Genomic DNA, 23,613 nt, shown 5'->3' with positions numbered 1-23,613 from the left:
CAGGCTGGTGGTGGGGCCCCAGTGGGATGTCCCCACAAACACCCTTTGGTGCTGACAGCTGTTAGGGTCAGATTGGAAACATGGAGATGGAATTTCTACAGGGGCCTGCAGGGACAGGACAAGGGGAATGGCTTGAACCTGCCCGAGGGGAGACTGAGCTGAGCTCTTAGGCAGAAGCTCTTCCCTGTGAGGGTGCTGAGGCGCTGGCACAGGGTGCCCAGAGAAGCTGTGGCTGCCCCATCCCTGGCAGTGTTCAAGGCCAGGTTGGACACAGGGGCTTGGAGCAAGCTGCTCCAGTGGAAGGGGTCCCTGCCCGTGGCAGGAGGTTGGTACTGGATGAGCTTTAAAATTCCCTTCAACCCAAACCATTGTGTGATTCTGTTTCCTACAGCATTTACTGTCACAGAGCTTATTCCCATGTTGGAGCTATCACCTGGACCAAGAGCTGGGGGAAAGCAGCAGATCCTTCTGATGGATGCAGGGAGCATCAGGAAGAATGGAAAGAAAACAAATCCAGTTTTTATTCCTCCAGGAAATAAAGATCTGCATTTCAGGCAACCAGCCAAGCTGGTGTTTAATGAATAGACAATACAGGAGAAGGGGTGTTCCCCTGCTTCTGGGTACATCAAGGAGGTCAGTAGTGCAGTGAGGGGTGTAAGTCTGCATGGTGCGCACCGTGCTGGTGTGCCAGTGCTCAGAAACACCCACAAGTGTGGCTCTGTGCTTTTACGCTTGGAAAGGGCATTGGTAAAGGGTGCCCAGCCCTAGCCTTTACACACATGAAAGTTGGTCTGGGACAGCAAAGGGTCTGTACAGAGGGTTAGAGAGGGAGCAGCGGCACCAAGATGACAGCAGCAGGGTGCATCAGCTGAGCCCCAAGTAGCATCCTAGCTGCTGTGTGGATAGCCCCACTGGGACTCTCTGGTTTTATTTCTGCTGCTGAAGAGCCACTGAATCTTTTCATTTTCCTTTCTGGTGAAGAAGAGGAAAACATCAAACCAAATGGCTTCTTTGGAGGCATTCACACCCACAGACTGGCAAAGTTGTATTAAAAAGACAAGGAAAGGAAAATCCAATAAAGGGAAAATAAAAATCCATTAAATTTCCATCATTTTTTACACATGGAGCTTATTTGCAGCAGGTGAATAGTTAGAGCCAATGACTATAATCAGATAGCATCGACAGCTCTATGATGAGAGGACACTGATCCAGCCCCATTGTCAGCTTGGTGAATAGCACCAGAGATGATCCCTTCTGGGAGGTGCCCCAACATCAGCTTCCCAGGGCAGCCTCCTGTACCTGATGCCCACAGGGATGTGTCCCTGATGGGGTTTGGATGCTGAATACAAACCCTCCTCAAAATTCAGCTCTAAACCATCACCCCCAGCATCTGTTCTGTTCACTGCAGAGTGGTGATAAATGGCCCCAGCTCACACAACCAGGGGTCCTTCAGCCCCTCCTACCTCTGCTCTAAGAGTACCTGCAAACACAGAGTGATTAACAAGGTTTTCTGGCAAAAGAGGTTTAACTGAGGTGCTGTGATGAGGCTGTCAAGGAATGAGAGCTGCTGAGATGGGCTCAGCCTGATCTATTCCAGCATTCATTCACTCATGGCTAAAGCAATGTGCCCCATCAAGGCTCACACCAGTGGGTACCAGTAACAAACTGATGTCTTCATCCACCTTCCCAGCTGATGCCAGGGGCCGACTTCTCCAAGTCCAGGTCTCCTGTGTGCACATTCAGAGGGTTTGGCTCACCCCAACGGCCTGGTTTGAAATCACCCTGGCTTTGAACACTGGAGTGATCACTTCATTGCTTCCTGCCCATCAGCAGCTTTCTGAGGATGTCTGGCCCTGCACAGCCTTCAACCAGGTTTTCCAAGGATCTTTGTTTGCCACAGGGCCTGGACTTTGGGGACCACTTGCCCAAGCTAAACTCCTAACCTGGCTGCAAATTGGTCCTGGCTTTCCCTTCCTGTCTTTTCACTGCCTTATGATGCCTCCGGCTCTTCTTCCCCTGCCTCCTTTCCTCATTCACTGCTCCCCAGAGGACAATAAGCACTTTAGAAACCGCTTTAGGGATTCTCCACAAGGAGAAAACAAGGAAACCCAGCGACAACAACCTAATCAGCAAACAGCTGAGCCAGGGATAAATTCACATGGAAAGTCTGTGTTTGTTTATTACTAATGGGTAACAGAGATGATAACCTTTTAATCCAAAACCATAATGAAATATGCATATTTGTTAATGTGCAACTATAAAATGCAAATCTTGCAAACACAATGGGGAAGGGCAAAGAAAGTACTCGGCACCGATACTAATTTATTCTTTTGGCTTCAGACATTTATTCAAATTGAGTTGTGTGTGTAATATAAAGTCAAATGAATATGTAATTGTAATGTATATGTATAAACATTTTCCTCTCAAATATGCCGACTGTTTATCATAATAGGAAGTAATACTTATTTTGCCAAATAAAAGGTTACCTATTAAAATATTTTCTCATTCTCCTCCCCCCCCAAAGCTTTTGTGCTCTCTAAAGCTCTATTTACATAGAGACAGTTCCTGATTTTCCCTTTTGAGCCGCGCTACCCCCGTTCAAAAGATGAACAAATGGGGAAGACTTGGATATGAAGTTCTCTGTTTTTCACTCCTCTCTTTTCCAAGCAGCTCAGAAATTGCTCTCCTAAAGAGCAAGTTAAAACAATGGCAAAAAGCTGAGCAATTTCCCCCTTCTGTTCCCAGCCCCAAAGGAGCAGCGTTCCCCTGCTGCTGTCAGACCGACTCCGTACTCATGCAGCAGCAACTGAGCTCTATTGCTAGTCCTGGTCATCACTGCTTTTATAAATCATCTCTTTGGCAGACTGAGAGCGAGAACCCGCTTCACACGCTGTATGTGAGAGGATCTGCATCCATTAGTGAATATTGTGATTTAGGAAAGGAATAAGAATAAAGATTCAGGACAAATCCCCTTTTCCTGAATTCAAACCTCTTTCCGCAAGGGAAAACTTCAGGTAGTTTTTCTTCTCTTTTGTGATGGGACCATGATGCTTATGATTCCTGAGCTATTGTGTTGTGAGGAGTATTTCTGCCTGAAATTTAGCATGGTTTAATGGTCTGAAACTTGACTGCACCACCAGGGAGCCAAGAGCCATATTTCCATGGGCTTCACAGAGCAGCAGACCAGAGGAGTCGAGGCACAGCACAAAGGGTTTTGTAATCAACCTCCAGCCATTGCCTCTTCCATACCTCCTGATTCCTTTATTCACTTCCCCATAACTATGTGCTGCATTTATTCAGTCCTGCCTGGTGCATTCAGCATTTTCTTCTCTTGTCTTCTAAGCAAAACATTTTCCACCTCTTTGTGTTTTCTGACTCTCCTGAGGACCAGAGCAATGCACTGATAACCAGAACAGAGGAAAACCCGTTTCTGTTTGCAGCCTCAGATGCTATGGATTCAGGAGCTTGGGAGCACACAAAATGCTTGTGACTTACTCAGACTGAGTAATTTCCCATTGTTTTATACATACTTCTACAAACTGAAGGGACAATAGTTTTGATGTAGGGCTATAGCAGAGATCCATGAAATAAGCACAAGGAGTGTGAATATTTGCTCTTTCCCCCATTGCCCTGAGCTAGACTAAAACGACCTTATAACAGCGTGCCTTCAAACAGCCCAGTGCTTCATCCACCCATGGCCTGAAGCTCTCTGCAGTGCCAGGGCTCACCATCCCTCTTACTGATGCGGCTGATCCCTGGAGGGTGGTTGAAGGTTTCCTTGCTGAAGGCTCTCCAAGGAAGGGTTAGCAGCAACCTCCTAGGGCTGCCAGACTCGGCAGCAGTCAGGGCCACAGCACAGTCACAAAGCAGCTGCTAAAGGTCTTTAGAAAGGAAAGCGGGTCCTTTTTCTCCCTAGCATTTATTTGCTCAAAAGGATAGACTTTGCTCAAAAAGAGGGGAGATATAGGTTAGATATAAGGCAGAAGCTCTTCCCTGTGAGGGTGCTGAGGCGCTGGCACAGGGTGCCCAGAGAAGCTGTGGCTGCCCCATCCCTGGCAGTGTTCAAGGCCAGGTTGGACACAGGGGCTTGGAGCAAGCTGCTCCAGTGGAAGGTGTCCCTGCCCGTGGCAGGGGTTGGAGCTGGATGAGCTTTAAGTTCCCTTCCAACCCAAACCACTCTGTCAGTCTATGAAATCATTTATAAGGAAAGCAGGCAGAAAGCACCAAGCTTACCCTCTTTCTCCCCATCTGGACCATCCACAGAGACGATGCTCTGCAGACAGCTAGCGTGGGAGAGGAGGCCAATTTGCTTTAGAAGAAGGCAGGTGAAGGGGCAAGGCAGAAAAGCCAGCAGGCCAAATGAGAAACGCTCCTCTAGAAGTCTTCCATCATCTCAGGCTCATAAATCATGATGCAGATTAATGAGAAATTAATGCAGTGCAGAAATGAGGGGGTGAGGAGCTGTCGGTCAGCAGCAGGAGTGACTGTGCGAGACAAAGCAGTGAAGAGCTCCAACAAGAGAGAGGGCTCCACAGCCTGGACTTGATCTTTAATGAGGAAAGACAAAGAAGTCAGTGTGGGAAGAAGATAACGTGCTGCTGCACTGGGGAGACAAGGGGCACTATTTGAAAACCCTGTCAAAAGACTCTCCGGACTGATTTGTATTAAAGCCTCATTCACACCATCTAATGAAAAATCCTCCTGCATCAAATCATAATGCATAAGCCTTAAAAGACAGAGAGAATGTGCGTGTGTGGACAAGAGAGAAGGGGGAAAAGCCAAAGGGGTAGAGGTTAATTTCACTGTGTGCCTCCTCTGTTTTGGGAAAGAAACCACACAAATAAGGAAAATAGACTTTACCTCCTGTTCTTTCCTCATCAATCCTCCAGTGACATTATTTTAAGCATTTAACTTCCTGAGAGCAGTTAGGCTGGCCACATTTTCTCTCCATTTAGTGGCAGGTTCTAAGCGCATCATTTAGTACCGCGATGGAAGTGATGGAGCATGTGTATGATAGATGACTCCCTTCCCTGGTGCTTGGGCATCTGGGGCTAACAAGTAGCTTAGTGTTTAGTTGGTTCAAGAGGCTCTCTGCAGAACAGGGTCTCTGTAAAGGTGGGGAGAGGGGGAAAACTGACCTTCCCCATTATTTTATATCTAAGGGAGGTGAATACTGTCATCCTCTATGGTAAATTGTCTCTCTTCCTCCATTAAAAGTGTTCTCACCATGAGCCAAGCCAAGAAGGCATAAACTGAGTCCTGATGTCCCAGTCTGCTCGTGCACATGGAGTTGTTTTGAGGAATGTGGCCATTCCACAGCAGGTAGGGAGCCCTTATGCAAATGCTGCAGTAGTACCTTCGTGTCTGGCTCCTGTTGATCCCACTGCCCGCAGGATGCCTGTAACCATAGCAATGGGCTCAGATAGGAGGGTTCTCTATTGTGCATTGAATAGACGGTGGCAGCTGATGGTATCAGCAGAAAGAAGTATCCAGACAGAGCCACTGTGGATGATGGGTGGATAATGGGAGAGCACGCTCGTAGCCCAGGCAGATGATCATCCATAACATCAGTGGTAAGTCAGGTAGACAGCAGTGCTCAGACACCATGGGGATGGGCGTGAGAAAGGAATGGGAAGAGAATAGAGGATAAATGAGGATAAATGTTCGTCTGACTCAAATGTGAACACATCCAGACGTCACTATACACCATATCTAATAGAGCTATATATACACAGTCTGACTCCTGCTCAGTCTGTGCAGGTTTTCCCAGCTCTGGAATGAAGCTGGAGGGAAGAAAGAATGTGGCCCCATCAGTTGAGGCATTTGGAGAGCACAGTGAGGAGAATGCAATCCATTGTGTTTGTAAGAGTTACAGCCATGCTGGAGAAAATGCCTTTATAGGGGTGTCTGAGGACAAACTGCATGTCAAAGCATGCAGATTTTGTTGTAGGGACTTCTTAATGCAGGGTGGCATCCTCCTGACCAATGCATCCTGACATCTGTTATATACTCCAGCTCTTACCTACTCCTGTATTCTTCAATATTGCACCATTGGGTGAAACATCTTGGTTTAATATCCACTTGCACACAAGTGGGGAAAAAAGAAATCACAGAAAGGACCTTATTTATCACAAAAAACAATTGCTCAGCAGTGGCAGAGAAATAGAGATATTGCTACTTAGTGATAATAAGGGAAAAAAGCCATTGTCAAAATGATAAGGCCATTTCTGTTGTCTCCCAAAGTAATAATATCTCTGCTACCACGAGTGCCTGGGTATTGTTAGGATATTTCACGGCAAGTGTTCGACAGAATAAGTTACACACTAAGCCCACAGCTAACTCCGAAGCCTCTGACTTCACCTCCCCCATATCCCTGTTCACACAACAGCCTCTTCTTTAATACCTTTGCTGCAGTGGTTTCTATTCCCTATGGCTTTTCGTCTGCTTCTGTTTAAATATAACACTGCTCCCGAGTCGGTTGACAAGGTACCTTTCACTGATAAGCAGCCCAACTTTGTCTAGCGGTACGTCACCAGGAAGCCAGGCTATCACCGCTTGTAAAGTGCAGGGAATGCTGGTTCAAGTGCCAGTGACATGAGGTAAGGTAAAGAAAAACAGAAGAAAATGAAAAAGAAAGGGGGAAAAAAGGTAATAACATTGAAACAGGAACACGGAGATCAGCCGGAAATCTCGGAGAGATGCCCTGATATCCTGGTAGAGCCTAGAGGGAAAATTCACCCATCTCCTCAGAAGCAGAGGTTGTGCTTTTGCAGGGACTTAACACAAGTGTGCCTTCAGTGGGACAGAGAACCCCAGACTGGTTTGGGTTGGAAGAGACCTTAAAGCTCATCCAGTTCCAACCCCTGCCACGGGCAGGAACACCTTCCACTAGAGCAGGGTGCTCCAAGCCCTCTCCATCAAATGAATGAGCTGTATCCCTCATGTTCCCCATGGCAGGGGATGAGAAGCTTCTGCAGTGAAGAAGGGAATAGAATGGGGAGGTTTGAGGGTTGTTTTGTCTTTTAAATCAATAGTTGAGGCATACCATGGGAGTTGAGTAGCAGTGTGGTAAATATATCAAACAGAGAGAATCCCCAGCTTATCCGCTCTGAAGGTATTAACTGGCAATGGAAAACAGCCATCGCCAACCTGTGGAATTAGGAAGGGCACAAAAACATGGAAGATAGATAAATAAGGTGGGAAACAGCAAAAGGAATAAACCAATCCCCAGCAAGCCATCTGTATGGACAGGGCGAGAAAAACCAGCATAGCTACTGCTGGCTGTGTGTCTGTATTCCTTCTGCAGCCTGTTTCTCTCCCCATCACCTGCTTCTGAAATCAAGCTGCCAGAGCTCCTCAGGATGGGGGGAAGCTGATTTGAACCATTTCTTAAATGCCTCACTGGAGTCATCCATCTCCCCCTTCGCACCCTCTTTCCCCTCATCTCCAGTAAATGTATGTGGATAGTTAGATCCACTATGCATAACCTGGTAATGACAGCTTCAGAATCCCCCTTAGTGCAGCACTTTCTTTTGGCTGTCTCTGCCTGCCCTCCGTATCCTTCATATGCAAGTGCACAGTGAGGAAGGAGCATGGGTGACCTCCAGGAATGGAAGAATTCCATTTGCCCTCCCTCAGATGTCTCCATGCCAGTCCAGGTTCCCCTTCCCACACCCGGTGAGTGAACCTGGAAAGGGGAATGCTCCTGCAGCAGCCTGTGCTTCCCATTTGTCCTTCAATGGGCATCAGTACAGAACTCCGAGACGCCTGGTGCTGTGTTCACAGAAAGAAATGTGGTGCTTACCTGGCACAATCCCTGGAGATTAAATAGAAATACAGCATTAATGGTGCTATTAATGCCATGCCTGGGAGGAATCAAACGTCTAAGAGGAACCTTTGCTTAGCTGCTTTAGCCTGCAGCCCTTCCTGACATCTCTGGGTTACCTGCTCATACAGTGCTCTAATGAGCATCATTTCCAGATCAGCCATAAGGGGCACTGAAGTATATCTTCTGAAAGTTCATGTTACTCTCTTGGCTTTGCTAATTCATTAATTCAACACAGACAGAGGCACTGCTTGGAGAACAACCATGAAGGATTGCAGACCTGTGAAGTTAGAGTCGTTGCTCTGCAAATGTCTAACGATTCTGCAGGCTATGCACATGCAGGCAGATTCCATGTCCACGTATGTATAAATACAGTCTAGAGCTCTGCTTTTCACACAGGGAAGAGATTCATAGGGAAACCTGTGACCAGAGCACTTTCAATTGGCTGCAGGGTCCATTCTCCATCAGCATCTGAGCCGACATCAGGACCGAATCCAGGCAATGGCACAGCACTTTGTTGTTCCCAACTCCTGGAGACAAATTACAGTGCCAGCATCTGCAGAGCCGAACCCAGGTTAGAGCTTCACACGTGATCTCACTATCACGTTCAGATGTACTTGGTAAAATAAAGACTTCACCATGGCTCTTTCCCCCCCAAAGAAGAAGCAGAAGGAGCCCCAAAGGCTTTGATCCCATAGACTGCGATGGCTGTTTAGACTCTAACAAATCTGCCTGGCACTTTGGTCTCTGTTGGATTTGATGGACTTTACCCAAACTTCAGAAATCATCCCTGAATACCCTGAATATGGATAGGGAGGGGGTTAGTGGAAGGGTATGGCTAAAAACAAGGCAGCAGAAGAGAGGGGAAGGAGGGAAAGAAAACATTAGAAAGGGTCACGGCTGGATTTGCTGAACAAATGAGCTCTCTTGTGGCTCTGAGATCTCATCATACTCCTCTCGATTTTGTTGTAGGAAGCAGCATAAGACAATGACTGACCTTCAAGTTACAGTGTGGGAATATGCAGGCTGACTCTCAACAAGAAAACCCCCCTAAAAGGGTATAATCAGATTTCCCCAGAGGAGATCTTCTCCTGCGCTGCTGTTTAATCTCTCCTACCATAGCGCTGTGTGTACTTTTAAAATAGATCGATCATGCATCAGGAAAAGAAAAGGCAGAAAGGAGGCTGGAATGGTGTGTGCCTGTAACATTAAATCAGCTGAGGTGAAGGAGGGGGACAGAGGCAGATGCAGCTGGTCTACAGCATCCTTGAGCTGTTTGGTTACCGGCTGTAGAGGGATGCAGAGGTGGATGTACAGGCAGGCAGTACAGGCAGACCTGCCTGCCTGTGCCTTCACATCTCATCAGTGCTGTTCTTACTGTAACAGCACTCAGTGACTGGGGGCTGCATGGGGACAAGGGAGGGAATGATCCCTTTCCTGAGGCTTTTGGTATCAAAATGGACAGGGTGAGTGGTGGGGAGGTGAGCGCCATCATTACGGGCATCACCCTCTGACTGCAAAGGTGTTGTAAGGAACTGTTCAGCCAGGTCCCGTTCATTTCCAATGGGATTTAACTGCTTGGGTTTAAAATGGTTTCAAACCTGTAAGGCACAGCATGAGCCAGTCCCTCAGAAAGGGGGTTCAGAAGAGCTGAGACATGAACCAGATTTACCCAAATTCACTCCAGACCATTATCCACAAGGCCAAAATCATCTGAGAGAGGTCATTTCCTCCAAGGCCAGGGGTGAGCAACCCCTTCAAGCAGTTACAACATCAGATCCTAACCCCAAGACCTCTCTCTCAGTGTGAAGCCTTTTACCCATGTCCCTTAGGGTTTAGCGTTCACCCTGACTTTTAAGTGAGGAAGAGGAGTCTGATGGGAGGAGCTTGTGGGCTGGGGCCTCTCTAAAATCCGGTTTACATCAACTGAATTCACCCTGATATAAACCAGTGCATCACCGAATGTGATGTTAAACCCCAGGCTTGTCCGTGCAGGCTCAGTCCGACACAGTGTAGCTTTACTCACTGTGGTTTACTTCAGTTTTTCCTCGTTGTCTTCCTGCAAACAGGTCCCTGGGCTTTTTGATTTATACTTCCCCACCTGAAATACATAAAAGATGTGGTGCTTTTCCTCCCCCATGAATCTTCTGCAATTCTGCTCCAAATTTTCCTGAAGGTGACATGACAAATTACCACCAGAGTCAATTTGTGCTGGAGGAGGGCATCATTAAAAACCAGAAGAATAGGGACACAAAAGAAAGGCTAAAGGGAGGATGGGGGAAAGAATGAGCTTGTGACCTCTTCAAACTTGTCACCGTCTAAAACCAGGAGGGAACTGGCAGACTAATTACACCCAGGCAGGTTCCTTGATTCAGGGGAAAGGGAGAACTCAGAAGCTCATTTGACCCATCCAGGAGGATTTCTCTGCTTCCTGTTACCTGTTTTGGAGAGAGCAGAGGAGTAGGAAGAGGCAGGATGTGTCAGAGCATCGCTCAGAGCTAAGCCTTTGAAGCCTTCCCATGTCTCCATCACTGTAATCATGCCCTGATCCCCTCTTTTGGCAAGTTCTTCTCATTGCCCACCTGAATCTGACCCCAAACTTCATGGGCAGGTAGGAGACCATTTGATGTGTTGGAAGGGACCTTAAAGCTCATCCAGTTCCAACCCCTGCCACGGGCAGGGACCCCTTCCACTGGAGCAGCTTGCTCCAAGCCCCTGTGTCCAACCTGGCCTTGAACACTGCCAGGGATGGGGCAGCCACAGCTTCTCTGGGCACCCTGTGCCAGCGCCTCAGCACCCTCACAGGGAAGAGCTTCTGCCTAAGAGCTCAGCTCAGTCTCCCCTCGGGCAGGTTCAAGCCATTCCCCTTGGCCTGTCCCTACAGGCCCTTGTCCCAAGCCCCTCTCCAGGTTTCCTGCAGCCCCTTTAGGCACTGGAGCTGCTCTAAGGTCTCCCCTTCAGGAGCCTTCTCTTGCCCAGCCTGAACCAGCCCAGCTCTCCCATCCTAGCTCCAGAGCAGAGCTGCTCCAGCCCTCTGATTATAGCAGATGCTTCACTGTTCACTCTGTATAAAGAAGGCTTTTGTCTCTGCTGCAGCTCAGAGCAGTCAAGTAGCTACAGGTAATTTGATATAAAGAGCAAAATAAACCTTTAATATGTTCACTTTATTTTCCCAATGAACAGCACCATTGTAAGCAGTATCAATATGAGTCGTGTTGCCATGTGTTACTTCTCCCACATCTTTCAAAGGTGTTGGAAGGGGAGCTTGTTTGTGTAGTGAGCAGTGTCCCTGGTGTTTGCTTCTGTATCTCATTTCAGCACCCTGCAGACAAAGAGCTGCTTCTCCCTGATGCAGTCCTAGGGATATTTTCTCATTGAAAACAGTGATTTTCACCACAAACACAAGGGTATCAGCTGGGATCAAATCCTGAATTACTTGTGAAAATACCTGTTTTCACACATGGCTGCTAATAGAGTCAATAGGAGCTGGGTCACACAGAGTCCTGGATAACACTGGATCTGGTGTGTTTGGGCTCTCTTGTCCTAGAGGAATTTTACCCTGTTTATTCTTTCCCTGGATCCACAGTTCTGAAGAGCCTGGTGTCAGGTTAATTTAGTGTTTCAATTCCTCACGTCAAGCCCATTCATTTCAGGGGTGACTTTGTACTTTCCCTTCCTGAGGAAATCTGTCACCGGTGGGACTTCTGCACACAGATCGCGCCTTGCAACAGTCAGAAGATCCCAAGTGTTATTGCTGGTTACACTTGGCTTGCTGGGGATAGGAAATGCAGAAAGAACCCAGAGGGGTGGTTCTGTGATGATTCTGTGAGGCTGAACTGCAGTGATTACCCAGCTGCTCCATGGAGGCTCCCTGCAAAGGTGTGTGGGATCCCAAGCCCATCTGAGTTTCACATGGCTGTAGAATCCCAGCCTGGTTTGGGTTGGAAGGACCTTAAATCTCATCCAGTTCCAACGCCTGCCATGGGCAGGGACCCCTCCTAACTGCCATCCTAAATTTACCTATAGGTGACTTGCTTCCCTTTCTCCTCTTTGAAAGGCAGTTCTAGCACTTGTATTTCCCTCTTGATCCCCCATCGCCATCATGGCAGGGGGTTGGAACTGGATGAGCTTTAAAGTTGCTTCCAACCCAACCCAGTCTGGGATTCATAGATTCATCTCCTGGACCTCTTTGATTTTTGCTAGAATCCTCTTGCAAGAAAAAGAAGGGAAACAGGGTATCTGGACCTAATGGGAAGAAGACTTTATCCTTATTTATTCCATGTCTGGGCAGAGGCAGGCCCTGGAGACAGTGGTGTGAGCTCCCAGGGCAATATGCACTATTCCTTCTAGGAGTGATGGAGCGAGCATGAGCATCACATTGCTCTGGCTCCCTGATGGCTGCTGCTCTGAGAAGGGTGTTTTGGATGCAATGAATCCACCCACCTCAAGGCAGCGTGTGCAGGGTGGGGAGTGCTGGGACAGCGCTGAGTGAGGCAGCAGCCCAGTTAGGACCAGTTCTAGCAGGAGCCGTCTGTGCTGCTGCAAATCATTGAACAGTGAAAGCCAAGTCCAGATGCAAGTGCCCAAACAGCTGAATGGAACAGCAGCAATCAGAGATGTGCAGCAGGCAAAGAAAGGAGAACAGAGAAATGGGGTCCTCTTGCAATCTGGCCTGGGATGAGCTTCTGGCTGGGGCTTGTGCTGGTGTGGTTCCCCTCCATCTTCACTTAGGAGCTGGTCTCCCCACACATCTCCATGCGGTCGGGTCCTTCCCCTCTGTGATTCCTGCCTCCCCCATTTCTAGCTGTCTCACAGCAGCACGCAGTCCATGCCCTCTCCCTTCATCACTCCAAACACCCTCTGCTCTTGAATTCCCTTTTTTTTCCTCTGAGAACAGCATTTGGGGACACAGATTGACTGAAAGCTGTGATTCAGTATAAGCAGCACCATAAATAGACTCCAAATGACCCAACAGGAGCCTGGTACCCACTGATGGATTGAAAACACTTTTCTCACTCCTGCCCGTGATAAAAAGAAGCCACCTGCTTTTGTACACCCTCAACAAGCACTGCCTGATAGGGCTCTGCAGCAACCTCCCCATTCCCTTGCTCCAAAGCTCCTCTTCTACCCACCTTCAAGCCCTTGACACCCGTGCCGTGTCCGTATCTCCTCCACTGAACTGCTGATGAACAGTGTCTCCCTCCTTATCTTCAATGTGAGATTGCTTCTCTGCTGTGTCACTGGAGGGGGTTGTAAACTGCCAGGGTTGTGTTGGTTTAGTGGAAGTAATATCCCTCATCTTCCAGACTCCTCCTCCCTTGTGTTATCTGTTCTAGATATTCTCTCTAATAAGGAGATCTTGTCATCTCTCAGGAGGTAGCTGATAAACCGGTTGGGATGCTCAGTCCCTTCATGTAGGACCACTCATGCCAGCAACTTCACCCTGCTCACACGGGCACAGTCCTCGTTTATCCCTGAGACTTTTTACACCTTCCTTACTATTGTCTTTAGCAATTCCCGAGCAGAAGGAACTGTGAGGTTAAAATGGGAACAAAACCGGGTGTTTGGGATTTTTGGTGACCCTGAGCCTGGCTGAACTCAGAAGAGATGCACTTTCTCTTGCCTGATTTCACAAGAAAGGCTTCAAGAGAACAGCCCTTTCACTGCTTCTTCACCCCTTCTTTGTCATTAAAATAAGAGATGCTTAACAAGTCATCCACTCTTTTTATTCCTGCCCTGTAAGGCAGGAACTACATGCGTTTCCATGAACTACAAAGCACCTAAGGGAAAGAAGGCTGTCCAGAAAGGCTCATTTTCTTTAGGTTTCTACCTACAGCATCTTCTAAAAGAGAATCAGCAGTACAGCTGGGACACATCAAGCCTGCCAGGAAAGAAAAGCAATTGGCAGAGACCACTGCACAGTCCAGATGATCCCATATTCCTGGGTTTAAATGCATGCTCCCCCCCTCCAGAAGTTCAAGGGTATTGAGATCAGATGTTTCGATTGACCTCATTATATGTAGAGGAACCATCTGCAAAAGCTCAGATCTGGCTCCAGGCTTCGTCCAAGTCCAGGTTTGGGATTTTGATTTGAACCTCTGCCTAGCTCATCCAACCTCTGCCAGGGCACAGTGTTAAGCGTGGTGCTGGATACCAAGAATCCTTTTGCTAACAGAAGTACTGGACCAGATCGTCAGCAGAGCTCAGCTCTGATTCTAAACTCCTGTTTCTGTCCTGATGTGCCCACCATCCTACTGCTTCTCTGCACACCCCACCTGCTCTTCCTTTGCCTATTTTACACCCAGCTGCTGCATTAAGGAACCTATCTGAATGGCTGTTAATAGAGTATAAACCTTGAAAAGCAGTAGTGATGCATATATGGACTGAATCTACTTGCGAAGGTACATGGCAATCGATTCCTTTCAAAGTGAATGTGGGAGATCAACGGATCCAGCACACTCCCAGATTCCCTGTAGGTCTTGCACAGGCAAAACATCTCATACACAGCGAGCAGCCATGACAAGAGGCCTTTTCTCTTTCCTTTATTCCTAAGAAAAGCGAATTGCATCTTTGAGATCCCACTGACAGCCATCCTCCCTTAACAACTTGCTTGACTCAACACAGGCCGTGCTCTTGAGACTTGTTAAGGGAGGGGTGGGAAAGACATCTCTACCCTGTTCTCTTCTCTCCTCCTTTCTTTAATCAAAGAAAGAAAACAGGGAAAGAAAATAGAAGAAGAGGAGGAGGGGAAGCAATAGCCCCCTCCTCCCCACTCCTTGGCTTTCTCCTCTATCTCCCTGGCTGTCGGATGCTCCGACATTCCTTGCACGTAAGTGTTTTGCTTCAAAAGTTAGAGGAAGAGAGGGAGAAAGAGAAGCTGCATTGCACAGTCCCTGTTGATAAGGTTCAAAGCAGGCAGAGACGCCTCAGAAGCACATGCAGTCTCTGCCTCACTCCCTGTTACAAGAGAAAAAAGAGGAGCTAAATTCCATGGCAGACTCTGCTTTCTCCTGCTGCTGTTATCTTCCCTTGCACACGGGCTGGAGGGAGTGGGGAGGTAGGAACTGTCCTGTCTGCCTTGCAGTTTCTCACTACCCTCAGCCCCCTTTGAAATGTTGTGCCTAAGCTGCTTTTGCACTCCTGGTTTTCAATGGCAGAAGGAAGCAAGAAATAATGCATGGACATGCTTGTGCACTGAGACCTTGTTTAAAGCCTTGTAGAGCTTCCCAGAGGCTGCGTTGAGCCCAGATGAGGTTACTCAAGGAAAAGCCAAAAGTCATCCTTGCTGTTCATATTTCCCCAACTTTGTCATTATCTGACTTTCCCCTTCCTCTACCCCTTCATAAATCCCTCTCATTCTCCCTCCCTGCTTAGCATTGGAGCAGCGAGGAAACATCACGAAGTTATCACCACATTGCTCAGCTGGGGAACCCAGCCAAGAATGCTCTGGCCTAGCAAAATGGTCCCAGCCATCTGTCTGTCTGTCATGCCAGAGGAGAAACAAGCACACAAAGAAAAACCAACACACACATATATTGAAAAGAAGGAAACCCAAGAGCCATGGAAGTCAGGAAATAGCGACCAAAACCAGCAGTCACAGGGAATATTGAGGTGGAGTTTCAGTTGCTTCACTGTGATATTTCAGATGAGCCCAGTGAGCTAAATGCCTTCCCCTTATTGCCTTCAAAGGGGAATTAAAATAGGCATGACATTGGTGGAAGGAAGTCAGTAAAAGTTAAAGACCTCATGAGACTGGCTCCTCACTTCCCATCTAATAGGAGCATCGATCTGCAGTGTCCCTGCAAGAGCAACTTAGGACAGGTCCAGCTGGCACATGGGTTTAGTTTATGCTTTCCCTTTGAAGTGATGGGGACTCAGGTGTTGGGTTCTTGGGCTCTACAAGTGAACCGTATCAGCTCCTGCCCCTGTGAGGATCCTCCCCCTCACAGGTGAGGTACATGGATCATTAGAGCTGGTGTTTATAACTGTGGCCAAGTAAAGCCCTCCATCCCTCTCCTTCTCTCTTCATAAGTGATGTAAAGCCTGTTGGGAGTAATGCAGGTCCTTCTGGCTATGTGAGGTGGGCTTCTGCTTGTGTGGTCCAGCTTATGGCAAAGAAGGCTTTGAGTGTCTCATCCCACTGTGAGTGATGACAACAGAGCTTCAGTCCCTCTTGGAGCTGCTCAGTGAAGAGCTCTTCGAAGTTTGTATCCTGAATGTCTTCTTGCTGCTTCTGTGCCCTTCAGCTGAAGAGGAGGCCACAAAGGAGGCTGCAGGTATGAGTTGGAGGCTGGATATGAGGGGACAGAAGGGATTTACTTCTGCAGTGAGCATCAGTATGTTTATCTCTTTTCTTACTCTTGTATTGATTGCCTGAGATTAGTTAACAACTTTGAAGTGGCTTTTGAGGAGCACACAAAATGGGTTTGTCAAAATAGGGGTGGGATGAAAGGCCCTCAGTGTTATCAGTGTTTACTAGTGCAAGCTGATGAGGGAAGAAAAACCCTGCCTTAATCCCAGGCTGTTCACTACATCCAGATTGTCACTGAGTTAACAATTTATACCAAGCATGAAGAGCTCTTTCCTATGCAGTGAGGAACTAATGCTATAGATGGAGATTATTGCCATGCACAGACATTCCAGGGAGGCACTGGAGCCTGCAGGCTGTTTTTAGCCTGTTGTACAGACAGCAGAGCAGGGAGGGAGCATCTTCAACTGAAAGCAATAGAATAGTCCCTGCTGCTCCTACCTGCATTTGGTCCCAGCACAGTGAAAAGCTCTTGTATCCCTTCCTGGGTGTTTTCCAGTCAAAAGACAGGAAATTTGGGAAAGCTCTGGTAAGTGAAGACCTAGTCCAGCTTCTCCTTGGCCTGAGCATCTAAAGAGCTCCATTCATTTAAAAGATAAGGGTAGTTTTACTGATGAGTTCTCTCCAAGTTCAAGGCTTTCACCCATATGATGAAGGGTATTGCATGTGCTGGATGCCAATCAGTGCTTCCCTAACCTGCCCCAGAGGTGCTGCTGAGGGATGTCTTACATTGAAAAGAGCTTAATAGAGAAAGCCTTAACTTTATAGAAGGCCTTTGAGGGGAGAGCAGTGGCTGCTCTTCCCAGCAGGCCAACTCCTGCTTCAGGAAGCTGACTGAGCCACATCCATGATTATACCTTTGATTCAGCTGGGAAGATTCATTTGACACCTGAACCATGAATTCCCAGTCTGAGGGTGGATATCCATGGCTTATGTCTTTAAAGACACCCCCACAGTGCAGTGGGAGAGCTGGGTGCTCTGGGGTCTCTCTGTCCCCCCTAACCTGTGAACAGTCTTTGTGTGGAGGACCATTTATCTGCACCGTGTTCAATCCCTGTTAGCCATGTGATGCTGGGGAACTTCTCTGTGAATTACAGCCATCAAGAAACAGCACAGAAGTCATTTGCCCATGGGAAAAAAGGACAGAGAAAAGAGATGGGGATCTGCTGGGGATGGCTCTCTGCAGCCTATGGTGCCAGTTCTGCATTGCAGCAAGGGCATTTCACAGCCAGTGGAGCAATACTACAGAGCAGCAGGGTACCTGGGAAGTGAGTCTGAACTAATTTCTTGGGTACCTTCATCCCTTGCCTTTCCAATTCATAGGTACAGGAGCTGAGATGCAGACTTCAAACTTGTAATGGAGCCATTTGGGAACATATAAACCACAATTCAGGATCTAGTTCCTCTGACTGTGCAGTTAAAAGAAGCATTTAGGGCAGAAGCACAGCTTGCTATAGAACAATAAAGATTGGAGGCTTGGACTTTGTCATCTGTTGTGAGTTCGCTGACCAAGCAGTGAAATAGCAATGAACTTTGCAGCAGGTAAAAGCAAACCCATGCTGGTTACTGCTGTATATTCACAGCTGGCCTCACCCAGCCTATCTTGCCTGTGGGCATGAGCTCAGCCTGTTCTGCAAGTAGCTGAGCTCCTGATGCCAAACCCGAGCTCCTGCCCATCGCATCTGAAGCAGCCATTTCAAAGTTAAACATCTAGGTCTGTTTTCAATTCTTCCTTCAAATACCAGCAGTGATTGTACCACATTATGGACTAATCGCCTGTCAAATTTAATTTCTTAAGCTGAGGCTGCCTTCCAGACGAGTGAATGAAAAGGGAAAAATGCCCTGTCCAAACCCACTAAATTATTATTTTTATGCTTGTGTAGTTACCTAAAAACTGGAGATTTTCCTTAACCTTTTGCTTTAACTGTATGGCAAATGCATTACTGTCAGAGTAGGGCATTATATGCAAAGTTTGATCTTCCAACAGGTCTTTAAACTGTGATGAACTGAATTTCATTAAAATAGCACTTAATTTAGTTAGGAGTGAAGTCCTCCTCTGTACTTACTCCTGATTATCACAGACATTCAACATCATCTCCTGCAGGCTGTGTCTGTATTATCTGCTGGAACAAGTCTTCTCGCTTTATATATATCAGGGTCCATCTAAAGGTCTTGAATGTAAAGGTTTTTTAATGCTCTTCAGTCCTAGGAAGGGGCCTCACTGATTTATGTGTGATGTCCACCACAGGGTGACAACTACCATTGACACAGAGAGAACAGAGGCCTGGGTGTGGATGTGGGTCCAAATCTAAAGCTGGTCTCAAACCCAGGCTCGTATTCCCTATGGTTCTGAAAGGTAAAAGTTGGATTTTGACAGAGGTTGGTGGAAGGATCTGGTCTGATACAAACCCACAACACTGGGGGGAGCCTTGGCCAAGTCTCTGTACAAAGCTTTGGGGGGGAACATAGAATCATAGAATAGTTAGGGTTGGAAAGGACCTTAAGGTCATCAAGTTTCAACCCCCCTGCCATGGGGAGGGACACCTCGCTCTAAACTATATTACCCAAGGCCTCGTCCAACCTGGCCTTGAACACTGCCAGGGATGGAGCATTCACAGCCTCCCTGGGCAACCCATTCCAGTGCCTCACCACCCTAACAGGAAAGAATTTCCTCCTTATATCCAGTCTAAACTTCCCCTGTTTAAGTTTGAACCCATTACCCCTTGTCCTGTCACTACAGTCCCTAATGAAGAGTCCCTCCCCAGCATCCCTATAGGCCCCCTTCAGATACTGGAAGGCTGCCCTGAGGTCTCCACGCAGCCTTCTCTTCTCCAGGCTGAACAGCCCCAACTTTCTCAGCCTGTCTTCATACAGGAGGTGCTCCAGTCCCTGATCATCTTCGTGGCCTCCTTTGGACTTGTTCCAACAGATCCATGTCTTTTTTTATGTTGAGGACACCAGAACTGCACACAATGCTCCAAGTGAGGTCTCAAGAGAGCAGAGTAGAGGGTCAGGATCACCTCCTTTGGTCTGCTGGTCACGCTCCTTTTGATGCAGCCCAGGATACGGTTGCTTTCTGGGCTGCGAGCGCACACTGAAGCCGGCTCATGTTCACTTTCTCATCGACCACCATCCCCAAGTCCTTCAGCTGCTCAAATGCAATCTGGGGTTGAGTGTGGCTTAGTCTTGGCCCTGAGGCTGTTAAAGGGAGAAGGAAGAGGATGGGGGGGACAGCAGAGCCCTGAGGAGCCTGGTGGCAGAAGGGAAGCATAAAGCTAAGGAAACTGATTGAAACAAGAGAGGTAACATCAGAGGCTGCCAGTGAAGGTGACAGCCCTGCTGCTGTCAGTAACCGTGGTGTCTCTGGGACAGGGCATCTGTGCGGTGAATTTAAAGCTTCCAGCTCTCCTGATGGGCCAAGGAGGCATCAATGGCTTCTTTTATTTATTTATTAAGCCTCTTTAAGCACAAAGCTAGAAAATTCCTTGGGCAGAAACCGTGCGAAAGTGAGTTATTTTGGACAAATGCTGCAAAAGAAGCAGATGAAAACCAAGTTTGTCTGTGAACCAGTGGGAAACCTTTGAAGTCCTGTAATCATTCTTGATGTATCATCAGACAAAGTCCAGCTCTGACCTGCTAGTGTGCTTCATCTGGTTTACAGCCTCCCTCTGCCTCCTTCACTACAGGAAAGCAGAACAGAAGCTTGTTATGGCTGAGTGCCTCGGGTCGCACAGGGACTGGCAGAGCTACCAGGTCTCCTATTGCCCAGATGCAGTGGCATGTATTGACTGCTCTCATGTGGATGTACCCTGCGGCTAATGAGAAGGAAGAATCATAGAACCATAGAATAGTTAGGGTTGGAAAGGACCTTAAGATCATCCAGTTCCAACGTGCCTGCCATGGGCAGGGACACCTCACACTATATAGTGAATAGAAGTGATTCCCAGCTCCCATCACCTTCCAGAAGCATCCACCCCATTATGTCAGTGGCTGACTTATCCCAAAGTCTCCCATTTCAGCCCTGCATGCCCTGGTTGGCTCAATCTCACCAGTGATTTCATCACTGGCTGTTGTGCTGAGCATCATATCAACCCTTTGTGTAGCCAGAGGTGGGAATATTTGCTGGGGACCCCAGTGAGTGTTTCTGAAACAGGAGTACTTGTAAAACGTGTGGTTATTTGTGGCAACCATCACCAGTAAATAAGTTACCAATGTCTATCTGAGCCACGTAGACATTGCCTGAGAGAAAGGCTTGGGGGAATATTACCTGTGTCTGAACAAGATGGTTTTGCAGCACACATGTAAGCCCATGCACTGTGAGATAAGGAAAGGTTTTACTCTCCTGTTGGCAAATAGCTGGGAGTTCAAAGTCTCTGCTGAACCCACACCTTTCCTAGGTCCACGTTGCTTCTGTGTGCAGCTCATCAGCATGGGGGACTGTTACTGTCCCCTCCTCAAATGCACTGAAAACTCCCATTTGGCATCGTAAAGAGGCTTTTAAGATGCCCAGAGCTGGGTCTCCTCCACCAGGTCTGTTACCTTTGTTGAAACCTGTAGTTTTCATGTGGAGGAATTGGCTATGGGGCTTAGGGCTTTGAGCAGATGAGAGTGGCAGGATGTGAGAGGCAAGGGCTGCAGTAGTGAAGGCAGTGGGTGCTGGTGAAATGCTAAGTGTACCCACAGAAAAAGAGCATTCCCTTCTCCCTGTTCTTCCCATTTCACTACATGCAAGAGCTGATTTTAATAGAGCTGACTTCAGAAAGGCAGCAGGCACAACAAGCATGAAGGTCTGAGTATTAGCGTGGAAAAAAAGATGAATAAATAGCCTTGGGAGGATGCTTTATTGCTGTCTCTCCAACCCCTTCCCTCTCTAGGGAATTGCTGGTCCTCATGCAAATTGGTTTTACTGCTGGACGTTGTTTCCCACCACATCCCATATCCACCCCAGTCTCTGTGGTCCTCTCCATAAGCCTGATATCCAGGGCAGGCCACAGCCACCTCTTGAATCCACATCCAGAGCCAGCCTGATGCCCCCTTCATCCCTGTATCCCGCTGTCTTCAGGCTGTGCAGGCGCCACAGTTTCTGCTGGTAGGTCTCCAAGGTGATGGGATGTGGATCTCACAACAGAAGATACCTGTCTCCCCTGATGTGGATGTATCCAGTGCCTGTTTGCTCTTGGCTAAGGGCCTCTGCAGGCTTAGAGCCAGCCGGTGGGAAACAGGAGATAATGGGAGCTTGGGTGGAATCCGTGCTGGCTCAATCCAGCCCTTTTAATGGGTCCACAGAAACCCTTTATTTTTTCAAAAGGGATGCAGAAAACAAGGGATGACTTTTTTCCATTGTTCTGCACATTACTGGCAATAGAGATGGAAAATATTCTCAGCCAAGCCAAAAGCTGCTCAACACTTTAGGGAATAGGGAGGTGTAAAAGTTGTCTGCCAGCTGCTTTATCTCTTCTTCCTGCTTTTAGCCAAAGGATGGGGTTTATTGTGCAGCCAACAATGGGATGCCTCACCTGCATCTCCTGCTCCCAGCCATGCAGTCCTCTTTGCACAACACCAGCCCTCCTGTGGGCTGCTTTGGGGAGCTAAGCCAGCAGAGAATTACTCCCTTCTGTAGGGTTACCTCTCCTATCCTATTGCACTATGATTAGAAGTATTCCCCCATAAGTTAATAGGCTGCAGGGAGGTCTCTTTGGGTGTGCATGATGTGTTCAGCACAAAGGCACGTTCCACCCTGCTTCCCTTGGCTCCTCTGAGAGGTCCATCCTGATGAAGTGACTGAGGGTGAGGCTGGAAGGCAGCAAATAGGAGAACAGCCTTCAAGCCAGTGGCTTAAAAGGGTTCAGGCTCCCGCGTATTCTGGTGATGGAAGGACCCGTGATCAGCATCAGAGAGGAATTGCTCTGGACAAATCAAAGCTTGGAGGGTGAATTGGTTTCAACAGGGATGCACCCTCTGAACCCCCCCATTCACCTCTGCAGGAAAACTGGCTCCCAAAAGGCTAGTGCAAAAGGAAAGGGAGGGTGGGGATGCTCTTTATATGAGCCTGAATCCTGTGTGAGAGTAAGAGAAACACCCATTAACTTCAAAGCATGGCTTCCTTTGAGAGGAGACATCCCCAAGGAAGCATCTTTATTTAGAGGGCTCCAGAGAGACATTCTGTACCCAGCAGAGAGGAGAGGATCAATGGGCCAGGAACCAGGGAGCCAGCTTTCCTGCTAGTGCTAGCAGTGGAGTTTAGGTGAGGCTGGGTCTTGCATGGGGAAGGTTTTGGGGCCATTTGAGGAAGAATTGGGAAAAGTTGCCTCAAATACATTATAATGAATCATTTCCTGGCAGCCCCCAGGAGGTGGGGGGGTAACAACACTCAGCTATTTCAATTGATACCTAATAGGTCTTTTCCATCTCTGATTTCTATGATGTGCTGTACACAAAGCAAGGAGCAGCAGCTAAAATCGATGCACAGCCCGAGCCAAGCAGAGAGGTTTTAATCAATCTGAGGAGCTGTTTATTGTGAGGATCCAACAAAGAGACAGAGATTATCAGTACTACACATGAAACAGGAACATGGGAAGCAAAAAGGGAGCATTGGGCACTTGCTTTGTAGGGCCTGTAAAGTGTATCTGTTGCCTCTGTCTTGGACTTAATAGTGGCATAGCAAGAGTGAATAACTTGAGCAGGGGAATGGAAAGAGTGTGTGAGTAAATCCCAGCTACTGATCAATACTAGATTTAGAACAGGAATGGGTTTTCCTTCCCTAAACTTGGGAAGGAGAGCTTAGTCCCTAAGGTAAATGATGTTTTCTGTTGTCGCATCTGGGTGAAACACTTGTGGCAGGAGGGGCAGCCTGTATGAAAGCAGGACTTTGGGATTAAGAAAGAGCAAATAGATATCCTGTGCATCCATCTGCAAGTGAGAATTGGCCATTCCTCTTTCCCTCAGCAGGGTTTTGAACAGAGACTCAACACATTTGCTGGTAGGTGGGAGCAAACTTGTCTCTTCATCCCCACATAACCCAGTGGCCATAGCAGTTGCAGCCACCGTGGCGTTCAGTTGCTGAAGAGCCTTGGGTCTGTCTCTAGCTGCTCCTGAGGCTGCCTTGCTGGAGCTGGCAATTATCATATTATTGGTATCCAAGTGCTGTAGTTTAAAAGCTGGCATGGACATGCCCATGGGGCAGAGCTTCTCCCAGTGGCTAGTTTCCGATCTGCTTTACTGCACAGGGCATTGAGATCCAAATGGGTTGGGGAAGCTATGGCTGAATCCCTGTTCATAATGTACCAGACCACACAGTGCAATAGAGCCATGGTTTTGCTGCTCTTCATTAACGTCAACACGTGTACATTGCATTTTGCATCCCCATTTCCGGTCCCAAACTTTCCATGCTGTGACTATAAGAAACAAAGAGGCTGAACAAGCACCTGAGGGCTGCAGAGAGGAGAAACCCTGAATACAGCAAAACAGTCATTAATCTCCT

The 23,613-nt window shown here is 47.8% G+C and overlaps 1 long non-coding RNA gene across 1 annotated transcript; it reads left to right on the top strand.

Annotated features, from left to right (window-relative positions):
• Window positions 1-15,872: 15,872 nt before the first annotated feature.
• On the top strand, window positions 15,873-17,686 carry LOC133214435 (uncharacterized). Its single transcript, XR_009726119.1, has 3 exons — window positions 15,873-16,101; window positions 16,902-17,048; window positions 17,457-17,686. It is a non-coding gene; the product is annotated as an uncharacterized LOC133214435 (long non-coding RNA).
• Window positions 17,687-23,613: the final 5,927 nt, after the last annotated feature.

The sequence above is a fragment of the Neopsephotus bourkii genome, unplaced genomic scaffold (genome assembly GCF_033783945.1).
Source record: "Neopsephotus bourkii isolate Nb327-2 ecotype Australia unplaced genomic scaffold, CSIRO-AGI_Nbou_v1 NB_887, whole genome shotgun sequence".
NCBI lineage: Eukaryota > Metazoa > Chordata > Aves > Psittaciformes > Psittacidae > Neopsephotus > Neopsephotus bourkii.
Note: the sequence above shows the minus strand (reverse complement) of the source record. Positions and strands in the feature narration are given on the sequence as shown.